Raw genomic sequence first — 13,177 nt, forward strand, 5'->3', positions numbered from 1 at the left:
TGTAGCAAAGTTGAAAAGAAAGAAAGTTAAATAGCTTTAAAAAAAAAGTTAACATTAAGACAAGAAGAAAAAAAAAAAAAGACCACATGTCTCAGTCCATTTACCAAAAAAGAAAAAAAAAATGACAAGCAAAAACTGGGAGCATATGAGACTTCCTAAATTGCAGTAGGAAACCAAAATGGGATTTAATCTGTTTTCTCATAGAACCCTCACTTAGCATTTTGTAAACAGATCATTTCATTAAGTCCTTTTGTTTCTTCTCCCGCCTTTGCTGAAACAGGGACTTTTTATTGACTGATTCTCATTGAAATGAATTGGAGCAGTAGAGTTGAACATAACACATTATTACCTCCTTCTTTTTCACAATTTCAAAATGACTAGGGTGGCTTTATTTTGCATATCTGGTAGGATGATTTAGTTATACTAAGGAGACCAGAGAGAGATTAAAATATTTTACTATAAAAAAGTTATAACAGAAATAGAAAAAAAAAAAAAAACATAACTACACTGAAATCATGCCCTCCTAAAATTTTTGTCTAATTGTTCCGTTTTTGTAACCTGACATCCTTTTATAATTGCTGCCTTTGCTGTTTAAAATGATTTATCTCTGAGTTTGATATTATCAAAGACATGTGCTGTTGTGCAAGCAATGCACTAAAGCTCATCATTAAAATCAGCTGTAACTCTACTTTCTCCTGAACAAATGAATTCATGCTACTTTAATGTGAAATTTTCATATTTGTGTGTTCTTCAGTGCTATTTTTTTAAAAAGAACACTAACTATTCTATAGAAGTCAAAAATACTTTGCTATTCATTTTGCTTAGTGTTATTCATATAAATTATGTTGCATATGGAAAACATATTTATTATAAACCATTAATACCATAAAATGCTAGCTATCATCTCATATTCAACTAGTGGATTCTGAATGTAGTTATCTTTTTGAATGGATTACAATTAATGAAGTTAAGTAGCCCCTTTCTCATTTTGGTTTTTAAAAAAGACCATGGAACTATCATATTTAAAATTTTAATTTGTAGTACAACTATTTCTTTTATAAAGTCTGGCATCTTGTTTTAATTAATAAATTTTTATCATGTAATTTATGAACTCTATAAACTGTAATTTAAGAGTTTCAATATATGCTTTTCCTCCTTTCAAATTTTTCTGAGTAAGAATTTTGCCCCCTGATACTCAAAAGAGGAAATTTTGCATATAGCATAGAGTCAGTAAGTACAATTAATTTAAATCTCTTCCTAACTTTTCAAAACATTTATTAGGAGAGAATTATCTGGTAATAGCTTGTTTATTTTTGTTTGTTTATTTGTTTTCCCCTAAGAAGAAATAGGTGAAATAATCATAACTGCTTTCATTACTAAGGACATTTATTCTGTAGGTAATTTTTCTAATGGAAACTCTGATATTTTGAAATTCTAAAATCATTTATAATACTTGCAGAATGACATCTGTGGTATATTGAAAATATTACCTCCATATTGTGTCTTTTTCCTGATATTTATAACTATGCCCAACTGGCATGTTAAGATAGTTATTTTCTTTCTACTGTTTTTGTTTAATGGAAGAAAGCCTGTTTTCAAAATCAGTCTTTGATAACATTTTCTGAAATTGAATTTAGGCTGCATCTATCAAGTGTCCTTTTAAGCTCAGAATTTGCTTTTTATTTCAGGGATGATGAGCTAGAGAATGTGGTGTGGCAGCACAGGCCTGGGGCACCAGAGGGCAGACTGTGGAGAGACCTGCGCGGATGGTATGAACTTTTTATGGATCGTGATGGAACCATAAGGGACACTGTAATAGCTCTCATTTTATGTATTAAGCTGTATTTGCACAACAATTCCATTATAATACCAAGATAATCTTTAGAAGTAATTTTAAAACAGCAAATGTATAAATGCTGAGTCTCAAGTAAAAGAAAACAATTTTCCTAAGCCAAATGTCTTTCATAAGAGATTTCAATTGTCATTTGATTCTATTTTAAAGATAATTTGACCTTATGATTCACCCATTTCTTAAATGCATGTTTCAAATATAATTGTTTTCATTTGGAGTTGAAGTTAAGGAAAAAAAAAAAAGAAAACAGCAACATAACCCTTTGTGATTTGTTCTACTGTTCTGCAGTGCTTTTGTCTAACCACAAGGAACTCTACACAATTATTAGTATTAAAATTAATGTTTCCAAGAATTCATTATAAATTTTGTTAAAAATTATACACTGAAAATAATGGCATATCCAAGTCCTATGTGTATTTTTAAAAATATTTATTGCAATATGCCTGTTTAATCTAAGTCCACCCAGTTTGGCCAAATGGTCTTTTAAGACAGGGATGAGATGATCTTCATACAGTATAATAAAGGTCAATAAGTGTGTATTGAACTTAATAGAATAAAATTTCTTGGACACTTTGATCACCATTTTACTAAAGATACAGTGATAATAACTTTTATTGTAGCAATCATTTTGGAATTTCTATAAAAGATAAAATATATAAAAGATTGCATAATTTGTTTAATTATGATATTTGAGAAGAGTGGTCATGAACATGGAGACAAAGAAGAAAATAAATATACAATATAATGTTAGATGTGGTAAGGATATAGAGAAATTAAAAATGTAAGTTTTAATAATTAATAAAATATTTCTTCAAGATGATGACATAATTTTCCATATTATTTTGAATTTTGGATCCCACGTTAAGACCTTTACACTTATTTTTATTTTATTCAATTCATAAATTTTATTCAGCTTTTTCCAGGCTTTAAGCTAATTTTCATTGTTGACATTTTTATTCTCTGAAAGGCCTCTGGTCACACAGATCATACCACTCATGCCTCTCAGACCAAGCCAAATTGTACTTTTCCAGGTCCATTTTATTCTTGAGAAATTTTGAAAGTTATATCAATCCTCCCCCTGCCCACTCCCCAAAAATGGACTTCTGGTCTCATTGGTCCCATTGACCTTTGTCCCATACAATTTGACTTGCTCCCTTCTCTCTGCTGCTACTTGTCTGATCCTGTACTTTTTATGATGAAATCATTTGATTACTTGCATTTCTTCACTCTTAATATGAAAGATACCCTCTGTTGAATGCCTACTGTGTGCCAACTACTATTTTAAACACATTCCTTTTCATTACATCTCATGTAATCCTTCAATTGACATATAAGAAAAAAATATTGCTGTTATCATCAATTAGGGATATGAGGTACAGAAAAGTCATGTCCCTAAGATCATACTGTTATCTAGTAAATGACAGTACCAATAACTTTGAAGAAGGCAGTTCAGTGGTTTCCTTATCAATTTCTTGTTTCTGAGTGTTTTATACCACTGGAGCCATTTTGAAATGAATAGCCATGGAATCAAGTCTCATTTTTCCTTTGGCATTTAAATTTTCTCTGAAGTACAGGTTAAACTACACTCAGTGTTCCTTTCCATGGTTGTTTCAACTTCTCAGTTAGTAATATCCCACCTCACTATGTTTTCTAATATCACTTCCCCCATTTTTCAGTAGAAGAGAAAACAGCAAAGTGGAAAGGGCACTGGCTGTGCAGTCAACCAGGATCCCATTCATATCCAGCTCTGTGTTTACAAACTGTGTTACTTTGGGCAATTTATTTAATTTCCCTTATGCTCAGTTACTTTTTTTTCTCATTGAGAATAATGTCTGTTTGGGGGGAGTCGATATGGGAATCAAGTTAATACAAGTAAAATGATTTGACATGTGCTTTGCACACCATAGTTTTGACTTTATTTGGAATTAAGATGGAACTGGAATTATTTTCATTCTTCCTTAAAAGTTTGAGAGGGAAAATTTCTCCAAAACTTGGTCAAACTTCACCACATGCTCTCTTTTTGATATCCTGAATTGTCATAGTGTGTACAGAAACAGCCATATATTTAGGCATTATTCATTCAATCATTTATTTAGCAAGGAAAGCACCAAACAAGCATTATAATAGAATTATTATAATAGGCTCTGTGCTAAACAACAGGGGTTCAAAGTTATGTAAGAGCTGGCTCCCACAGTTAAGAAGTTCATTTTCACATTATATGATTGAAATATGTGAAAAGTCAACAGTGGAGCTAAGATTATGATGAAATATATAATGCAACAGCATTATCCATATCTTCTTTCTGGTGAGGTGGTCTGTGCTTAACAACCACTTCCTTATATTTATTTTCGTCTGTAACATTATGAAGTTTATCTATATGCCCTTATAAGATCTAGTTCCTCAAATTTTTAGACCTCTATAATCATGTCATAATCAATTCTCTCTCTGTTTTAATTCCTACTTAAATTCCTCTTATCATATTTTTACTATAATGTCTGTAGAGTTTATTGGAACCAGAATGCCTTATTTACAACCAGAATCACTTTTTACCCTTTCTAGTAGGCTAGGTTTACACTTTACTTTATGTTTTAAGTACGGTCTGATTTACCTGATATCTAGCTGAAAACGTAAGTTTTTAACAAACCATCTCCTCTATTTTTCCTAATGATTTATGGGGGTCTTTGATAGTACCTTTCTTCTTTCTTCATTATTCCCACTCTTTTTCAAAGTCTCCTGTGTGATAGTATTATCTGAGCATTTCTTCCTTCTAAATTTTACAAAACTAATACTTTTTGCTAGGTATCATGTTGGACTGAATATACACACAAGAATATGGAAATAGTTGAAACACAGGGAACATCAGCACACACTGGAAGACACACTGGAAATTTCAATCATGATATCCTTGGATTGAACCTTTAAAGAGTTAAGGAAGGATAAATGGACATAATGTTGTCTGCGTGGTATGATCTTACACGAGCAAATACATAGCTGTGGTGACAAGCCACCACAGTCCAACATACATGTGACATAGAAGGGCTTCGGGTATTTACTTTTTAGTGTTCTCTAACTTCCATATTTGATAATTATTTTCCTCCATTGTGTTTGTGACACATGTATTTACTTACTTATTTATCATACTCTTCTCATCTACAGGAGAAGAAAGTTCAGTTACTATAGGACTATCAGGGAATTCCTGAAATACATGAACTGGACAATACAACACTTAAACTATAATGAAATCAAACTGTTAAACTGTTTGCATTAGTACCATACAGTGTCTGGAGATATTACTTTTTTTTTTTTTTGGTATGGGGGATTGAACCCAAAGGCACTCTACCACTGAGCCCTATCCACAGCCCTATTTTGTGTTTTTTTTAGAGACAGGGTTTCACTGAGTTGCTTAGGGCCTCACTTGACCTCATGATCTTTCTGACTCAGCCTTGAGAGCCACTTGGATTGCAGGCATGCATCACTGTGTCCGGCTGGAGAAATTATGTTTTAAAAGAGAGATAATTTTGACATTCTAGAGCAAAACAGTTTTGTAATTGTGTGATTTTAGAGTTGGAGTCAAGATTTCCTGTTTCCCTTGTGGATCCAATTTGGAGTATGTTATTTCACCTTGCAAAATGTTTACTATCTTGGGAACTTTATCATTACAGTCTCATGAATAACCTTTAGAATAAAAACTGCAAATCCAGTTTTGTTTCATTCTAATCTTTACACCAATGATTTTATTCCTGAACAATTTTCTATTGAGGGTCTTGTGTGTAGTAAGCACAGAGGTCAGAGTCGTAGATTCAGAAAATAAAAAGGTATCATCATTGCTCTTGAGTATCTTCTAGATAAACAGGATAAGGAAATCTATAGTTGAAGTAGAATGTGGAAGGGGCTAATATATTAACATAGCATAAAATTAGATTCCTAACAGATTGGAGCAAGGGAGGACAGGAGAATCAAAAAAGGACTTCAAACTGAGACTAGTAATGAATTGAGATCTTAAAAAATAAAAAGCTATACAGGATGATCAAATTAATTCCAATAAACACATAATAACTTATTTACCATGTTTTTTATACTAGAAAACAACCTGTAATTCATGAATTTTGTTTTAAATGTAGGCACAAACTGCACTCTTGATATTTAATTCATTTCATTATTTCAGCAACACAATAAGAACAATGAACCACACTTTGAAGCCACTGTCTCTTACAGGTAAAGATCCTGTCTTTATTTCCTTCGTGACTTCAAACTCTAAAAGGCATCCTCTATACTCCTTATGATCATTTTCTTTTGGCTAAATTCAAACTCTTTTTGAAAATGCTTTCAACATCAACACCAAAATCTTTCTCAAAAGGGACTCAATACTCCTTCTAGACTTTTTTTTCCTTGCTTTTTTTTTTTTTTTTTCTATTTTTAGGACTTCTCTTGTGTTGGCAGACCCAATTGACCAGCATGTCCTCTTGGATAATTTTTCTAGTCCTATATTTACAAATTTGTTTGTCTTTCTAATGATTTGTAATTGGTTCCCACCACTATTCAAGCTATATAAAAATAGGACTTTTATCCCTTTTGTTCTTTGATGTATACCAAACTCTAACAGCAGTGCAGACTCACCCAGGAACTCAGTAAATACTTGAATAAATAAATTGTTCATTTTTAGTATTCACTGCGGGTTCCCACTTTTTTCTGCTTTTTCTTCCTGTCCTTTGCACTAGGTGTGTGTTAATTATTTTGCTATCGATATCACATAGGAGGGATTACTGAAATTTGAAGAGAAATACAGGATCATTGAAAAATATTTAGAAACAATAAGTATGTATAATCTTACCAAAATCTAACTATTTTTATGTTTCAATATATGTACTTTACTTTTTTCTATGTATGTATAGTAGATTTAAATTAATTAAATCACAAATATATAGCTGGAAAGATGATAGAATATATTTGGTGAAAACAGAAAAGTTCAGCAGAGATAAAAGATGATAGTTTTTTCAACATGTTAACTGATATGAGAAGAGATCAATCTTTGCCTTGTTATTTAAGATTTTTTAAAATAGTAAAATCTGATTATTTTACCTAACTTTGCTGGTAGAAAGTATGAGTTTGAAAGTTGATTGAGAGGCTATCTTAGGAAGATTGCATTAGTTCAGGCTGCTGTAACAAATCACCATGTGCTGGTGAGACAAATCTCTTTCTTGCAGTTCTAGAGGCTGGAGGTGTGAGCTCAAGGTGCCAGCAGAGTTGGTGCTGCTGAGGGTACTATTTAAAATTGGAGGAGGCTGATTTTTCCGTGTAACCACAAACTACCCTCTCTAGTCTCTTCCTTTTTTAAATTATTTTTTAAAATTTATATATGACAGCGGAATGCATTACAATTCTTATTACACATATAGAGCACAGTTTTTCATATCTCTGGTTGTATACAAAGTATATTCACATCAATTTATGTCTTCATACCTGTACTTTGGATAATAATGACCATCACATTCCACCATCATTTCTAACTCCATGCCCCCTCCCTTCCTCTCCAGCCTCTCTGCCCTATCTAGATAAATACCCCAGTCCACTTCAAGAGAACTCCACTCTCATGAGGTAATTATCTCACAAAAGCTCCACTTCCAAATACTGTCATATCAGGGATTAAATATCAATCTGAGTATTTTGAGGAGTCACAAACATTCAGTCTTTATCAAAGGTTAAGCAAGATCTTAATTTATCTTGCCTGTTTAGCATGCTAGGACCAACTGAGAAAATTGTGCTGCTGCACAATTTTTACTTTCTTTTCTTTTCCTTTCCTTTCCTTTCCCCTCCCTCCCTCCCTCCCTCTCTTTCTTTCTTTCTTTCTTTTCTTTCACTTTTGGTATTGGAATTGAACCCAGGGAGCTTTAATACTGAGATACACCCCCAGTCCTTTTTATTATCTCTCTTTTGAGTCAGGGTCTTGCTGAGTTGCTTAGGGCCTCAATGAGTTACTGAGTTTGTCTTTAAACTTGTGATCCTTCTGCCTCAGCCTCCTGAGTCACAGGGATTACAGTTCTACACCATGTGCCTGACCTATTTTTTTAACTTACTGTTAAAATCAAAAAAGCTATTAAACAGTTTATTCTTATATCATCATTAATGGAACTGCTATTGATTAAGCGCATCAATGAGTGTGTAATTTTTCTTGAAAATAATTGAGCCCAGGCTGGGGATAGAGGTTCTGGGTTGGATCCTCAGCATAACAAAACAAGAAAGACAGACAGAAGGACATGAGAGCCCACTTGACAAAAATGTTCACCATAATCCTTAAAAACAGTGTTTATGAATTTTCTAGGAATTTATGAGTTTTCTATTTTCATGTATTATAGAAACCTACCTACTAAGTAGTTACCTTGATATCTTTTTCCAATATATTTGCTAATAAGAAGTATATGATCTGATTCAATCTTCATTTTGACATGTAGTTCCCACTCTCAATAACAGATTGTACCCTCCTAGTTGTTATTGTAATGAATTTAAAGGCCCAAAGTTTTGAGAGTGTAACAAATATACTTTCTGCCCCTCATTAAGAATTTACATATTCTCTTCCCCAAGTATTCACAATTTCATTGAATGATTCACATCTACTGAAAACTTTCCAAAATATGTGCTTTTCTATTTCTTTGGAAAAACCCATAGTTATCTTCAGAGCATGACTAAAAATCACTTGATAAAAGCAGCATTGCAATTGACATCCAAAGACCAAGATCCAGTGCTGTTTCCTATGTTTTGTAGTCTTTGACATTAAGCAAATAATTCATTTTTTCTAATTTTTCTGGCCTGAGACTTGACAAATGAGAATAGAAGATGAGATCATCTTTGAGCCCCTATCATTTTTATATTTTATAATCATATTATAAATCACTCCATATTACAAAGATCTATATGCAATTCTGTTTAGTGAAGTTTCTTTTGAGCTATTGTTTTTATTGTTGTACCTATTTTTCTCTGTTTCTCTGTAACCACTTTGATCAATAGGAGTCTCTTTATATGTCCTTTACAATGCTGCATAATCTTTAGCAATTTAATTTAGTCAAGTTGATATAACTCATGACTTCCTTCATATTAGAAGTTTTGATGTGAAATTTGTACCGTTAGGACTTGACCAATGAAAGTTTCATAAAATTCAGTGTTTCCCCATGGATGGGATTCTTTTTACTTTGGAATTTTTCTAACAATTTGAACTTTATCTGAACCAATTGTTTAGAGAATGACCTAAAAAAATCTAAAGAAATATAAATTGGAATTTATATTTGTGCTCTCCTCCATTAAACATTGTGTCTTAACAACGCTTTCTAATATGAGGTATACAATGGATAAATTCTTGAGATTTCAGTCCAGTTCAGTAAAGAGTCATCCACCTGGTAAAACCTTGAGCCCAGAAGAAATGGTCTTCCATGGTGTTGTTTTCTTCTAAGAAGCTCATAACTCAATTCACCCAAAACCGTATTAGTCCTTTATACTTTCAAAAAAGCTTCTACTGATTAAAGATAGGCCCTACTCACCTAGTCCCATTAGTTTATGAAAAAGACCCTAAAGTCAGCTTTATTTGAGAGCTCTAATATGGGATTTAATAAGACAAAGAACCAGGAAAATTGAAAACAGCAAAAACTTATGGTATTCTCACATTATAGGGCTTGAAGGCATTATTCTTCCTCTGCTATATTAAGCAATCGTAATTTTAAATGACCTGACAAAGAGGAAAACAGCAAGTAGTGATTATTTTTAAGGAATGATTTGCTTAATTTCAGAAAATATTTTGAGTTATTTATTAGATCAAAACAGAATAATTCAGTTTCAACACCCTAATAAAATATAACTATGGTTCTGAAAAGATATAAGTGTACATAGTTTGTAGGTATTTGATATATGTCTAATGATAATGAGTATATTGACAATTTTAACTATGGAGTAATATGAAAACAGAAATTGCCCTCCCTTGTGTTATGTTTATTTTTCACATTTGTAAAATCTAAGTATTCTCATTACGAAAAGATATGTTAACTCAGAACACAAGAACAAAGTTATCTAACTATGTATTTAGAATCACTAATGTTAAGAAAAACTTTCTTTGATGACTTGTTTCATTACTCAAAATTCAGAAAAGTAAATCCAATATGAATATAATGTGGTTATATTTTTTCCAACCTAAATGTTAATAATTATGTGAAATTTTTCAAGGCAAAGTTTTGCACAATCCTTTGAAACAATTGCTAGAATGGTAAGATTCTTTGCCTTCTTTGAAAAATTTTGCATAATTTTTGTTTTCGTTCTTTTTTCTCTTTCCCTTGAGTTTAAAGGATGAAAATGAAAATCTAAATCAAATATTTAGATTTTAGTGTGGTAACCAGCTATGGAATTCAGTCTCTCAGAACTATATCAGGTTTTTGTTTTAATTTTTTCTTCTTTTTCACTTTCTTTTCTCACCTCTTATTCTCAATTATATGATAAATGTGTATTATTTCTCACTAAGACTGCAATACTAGATTTAATGAAGTTGCTGAACTTTTAACCTTTGAGCCCAATACACTAGAAAACTTTCACCAATATCTAATGCACTTTTTTTCCCCCTGCAGTTCTGTGTCAGAACAGTGAGGATAAACCTTTTAGTGTATGGGATTTCATGTACCCAAGTTCCTCTAATAACAGAAAATGGAAAAAATTTATTTTTTTCCCACTGGTCTTTTCCCCAAATCTGGAGAATAACATAATGCTGAGGTTCCTAGCATCCTCTCCGCATCCTGTTCCTCTTTTGGTAACCCATCTGCAAATAAAAACATCTTAGGTGTTGGTTACCAATAAAGTATCATCTATTCATAATCAGGTATCAAATTTTCCAAAAAAAAAAAGGACTGGTCATCTTATGTCTTCTAAACTCATCCTATGTATTCAGCTGCTCTGTCTCCCTGCAAGACAGGGAAAAGCAGCATTTCTTAGAGCTCCATCCCTGAACAAATAGTTGAGATGTTTTCACAGAGATCAAAAGGCAGGAACATTTTTTAAAATATAGAATATATATTAATCCTTTCTTCTTTGTGCCATTGGATACCGATAAACATCACTCTAAAAATTGTCTTTCTATGGGAAACCAAAAAAGAGTCAGTTCTCTTTCTTACTTGTTGAAGGAATAATTTGATGAGCAGTGAACACTAGAGGGGGAGCTTACCCGTTCAGGAGAGGGAAAGCTTCACACCCTCTGGGAGAGGATTAGGATGATACTAGAGCAACTGATTAAACCAGGCGAGCTAAGATTCTGTCAGCCATGAATGTGAAGTCCAAAGGTCAAGAATGGTAGGTAGCCAAGTCCTCATTTTCCAAAGAGGCAAGAAATCATAGCAGAGTTGAGAAGTTTCACTGCTGCTCATGCAATGATATGGAATATTTTAAAATCTTCTCTGGAGGCAGTTTTAACATAAGGAATAGGATTACAGAGGTTTGATTTCCTCCTTACTAGGACTGTCTGTCATGTAAACGTTGAAGGAATGATGGAATGAATTATCATAAAATTTTGACAAATTTGATGGCTCAAGCAAAAGGGGGGGGGAATAGGCATCCCAATTATTAGGTTCTAATAAGACATGACATTTAAAATGAGTTTACATGGCAGTTAGACCTTTGCTTTTTTTCCCCCTTTGATTTAAAAACACTTGGATCCTTTTATTTGGAGAAGAAAAAATGACTTACTTTAGTTTTTTTTTTTCTTTCAAGTTTAATAATTGTGAATCCTATTTATGTATTATACATTTCCGTACCTTAAAACCATAATCTAGTTATTTTCCATGATTTGCCTAAAATTGAGATAAAATAAAATATACCCTAAAAACAAATAGAATATGTTAGTATAATATATGCTTTTAGTATGAAAAATCATAAGCTCTTCTTTGATATTTTATGATTCCGTGTTTTTTTTTCTGTAGCATCTTACAACACAGTAGATAAAATGTATTGATTTAAAAGAAAAAATTTTATTTTCTGAAAAGAAAAACTAACAATGGATTAGGAGACACACTGAAAAACAAAATTGATTTTCTCTGATGTCACTCACTTCCATTTCTTTATCAATCAAATATGAAATTCTCCTTGCAATAAGCTATCTCATTATCCCATATGAGCAACTCTTATGATGTTTATATTCTTTACCAGAAGGGTTTGTTTCCTTTTAAAAATAACTCAATCCAACTTTGGGAAACACCCTGAACTTTTAGTTTAAAACTAAAATAGTTTATGGAAATTTTAAATTATGTTCTTTTTAAGGAACTGATGTTTCTGCTAAAAAGGAAAAAAATTAAAAAATTTAAGAAAACTTTTTAGATTGAGTTCAACTTTATAATATATCACCAACTTAAAATGAAGCAAAAATATGGCACTTGATTTTAGTAAATTAAACTGTGTAGGTGATGTAGAACTGATTAACTCTGACTTTTCCTAAAATTACTTTGTTTATAAACAGAAAAAGGGAATTAAGAAGGGTTTTTTTTTTTGTTGTTGTTTTTATTTATTTTTTTCCTAGCAATAAATAGAAGTGTGAGTTTAATCTTTACTTTCCAGGGGATTTCCTAGAACTGTTGTAACTAGAATTTAAAATTTCTCTTCTGATCCTGACAGTATTTTCTCCAGAGATTTGTTGAAGGCTATAGTCATCCCCACAGACATGAATAGCAACACTTACTGAATTTCTTTTTTTATTTACATAACTAAATAACAGAGTGGAGAGAGTTTAAATCAAACATATTAACTAAGATTCTAGACTTTTGTGTTTTGGAAGCCAACTGTCAAGCTGCTTGGTAAATCTGTCTGGAGGCTGTGATCTGGCTCTAGATTTAATACCTCCCTTATGCTCTGCCCACAGGTAACAGTACAAATCATGTGAGTGACAGAGCAATACAGATGCCTTGATCTTGGACTGTGCAATCTTGAGGTTAAACATTTTGAAGGGGAACATGATCTGGCCAAGTAAATCTAACTTTTCCCCTGATCTCTTAGGACAAGAGCCATGTTAGTCACTCAAGACAAGTGTCCAGCTAAATACTTTCTTTTTTCCCATTCCAGAAAAAAAAAGTATATGCATATAAGAAAATACTGTTATTTGTGAATATTAACTAAATTTTACCAGAACATTGCAGTACCTTATTTCTTGTAAATATGTGGAAGGCAAACAGAAAAGGGACTGGGTCTGAGAATAGACATAATACACTTGAAATTTATACACAATGTGAATCATATTTGTCCTTAGACTCTCAATCTGTCCCCATAGCTGAACTCTTCCTAATAAAATTCATTTTCTAATATTTTCTTTATCTA

The 13,177-nt window shown here is 32.2% G+C and overlaps 1 long non-coding RNA gene across 1 annotated transcript in view; it reads left to right on the top strand.

Moving 5' to 3' along the window:
- Window positions 1-13,177, top strand: part of LOC131423580 (uncharacterized) — a 126,111-nt gene that overhangs the window by 50,084 nt on the left and 62,850 nt on the right. Inside the window, exon 2 of the long non-coding RNA XR_009225309.1 lies at window positions 1,689-1,769. This is a non-coding gene — a long non-coding RNA (uncharacterized LOC131423580). The remainder of the gene's footprint in view (window positions 1-1,688; window positions 1,770-13,177) is intronic.

Source organism: Marmota monax, unplaced genomic scaffold, assembly GCF_021218885.2.
Source record: "Marmota monax isolate L192 unplaced genomic scaffold, Marmota_monax_Labrador192_F-V1.1 WCK01_AAM20220418_F8-fsc00018, whole genome shotgun sequence".
Taxonomy (NCBI): Eukaryota; Metazoa; Chordata; class Mammalia; order Rodentia; family Sciuridae; genus Marmota; species Marmota monax.